Below are 1,317 nucleotides of genomic sequence, written 5' to 3'. Positions count from 1 at the left end.
CATTTCATTAATTTTTTTTTTTAAACTCTGTTTTCTTAGTTGCCCTTAGGAATTTTCTATTCAGCTCTTTTATTTTATCATTTCTTCCATGCTTTAGCTTCTCTACATTCAAGAGTAAAATTCAGACTTTTTTCTTTCTTATCTTCTTTTTTTCTAATTCTGGTATTATTTTCATTTAAATTCTGACCTATTTTGCCATAACACATGAAATCAAGACAACAAGTATTCTTCTTTTACTTTTATTTGCATTTTATTTTCAACTGGATTTACTCCCAAGCCATAAGTTTTTGTTTCTTTAGGGATATCCTTTTCTTCTGTGCAACCTCCTCTTCTGGTTTAGTAACAAATTGTTTCTTTTTAGGGAGGATCATCTCAGTGTGGCAGGGGGAGCTCATGTAGATCTTGCCCTGGCCATAAGCTCTATAAGTTTGGCAGTGCATCTTTGGGGGGGAGTGCTTTGTTGACCTGGATGTGCTCAATGACCAGAGGATCCACATCTAAACCCTTCAGTCCAGCATTGTTCTCTGCATTTGTAAGAAAGTCTAGCAAAGATTCGATACCTTTCTGAGTCACTGACCCTGTGTTCAACCCCACTGTTTGGCCTGGGCACACCTACCAATGCCACCATTGAAACATTAGAATGGTACATGTTGCTTCTGCAAAGTGACATCTTTCAGATACTTGGTGACTTTTTGGATATGTTTACCTTTGATGATCTGGTAAGTTTCATTGGTGTTGTTAAAATGGACCTGGATATTTGAATCTCTTAATTTGCATGATTTTGTGGGATATTCTGGGTCAAGTGAGTAGTGAAACATTTTGTGAGACTGCCTAAGACTACTCATGGGAAGAGTTCTTTCCTGTCTTCTTAATGACCTTTTTCTTTCTTCATACATGATGTTCTTGATGTCATTCCACAACTTTTCTGGTTTTTCATCATTAGTGTCTAATACATCAGATCTTTTCTTGAGGTGGTCTCTAAATTCAGGTAATATTTTGGATCTCATGTTACTTGTTTAATTTTCTTCAGCTTTAGCCTGAACTTACATATTAGCAATTGATGGTCTGTTCATTAATCGGCCCCTGACCTTGTTTTGGCTGATGATATTGAGTTTCTCCATTGTGTATCTCAAAGATGTAGTCAGTTTGATTCTATTGTATTCCATCTGGAGATGTACATGTGTATGGTCACCATTAATGTTGTCAAAAGGTATTTGCAGTGAATGTCATTGGTCTTGCAAAATTCTATTATATGATCTCCAGCATTGCTTCATTTCTATTTTTGTTGTTAAGGCTATATTTTCCAACTATAGATCC

The 1,317-nt window shown here is 35.9% G+C and overlaps 1 pseudogene; it reads right to left on the bottom strand.

Moving 5' to 3' along the window:
- Positions 1 to 266: 266 nt before the first annotated feature.
- Positions 267 to 818, bottom strand: LOC102834669 (annotated as a pseudogene).
- Between the last annotated feature and the right edge of the window lie 499 nt (positions 819 to 1,317).

Source organism: Chrysochloris asiatica, unplaced genomic scaffold, assembly GCF_000296735.1.
Source record: "Chrysochloris asiatica unplaced genomic scaffold, ChrAsi1.0 scaffold00437, whole genome shotgun sequence".
NCBI lineage: Eukaryota > Metazoa > Chordata > Mammalia > Afrosoricida > Chrysochloridae > Chrysochloris > Chrysochloris asiatica.
This window is presented reverse-complemented; position numbering and strand designations above follow the sequence as displayed.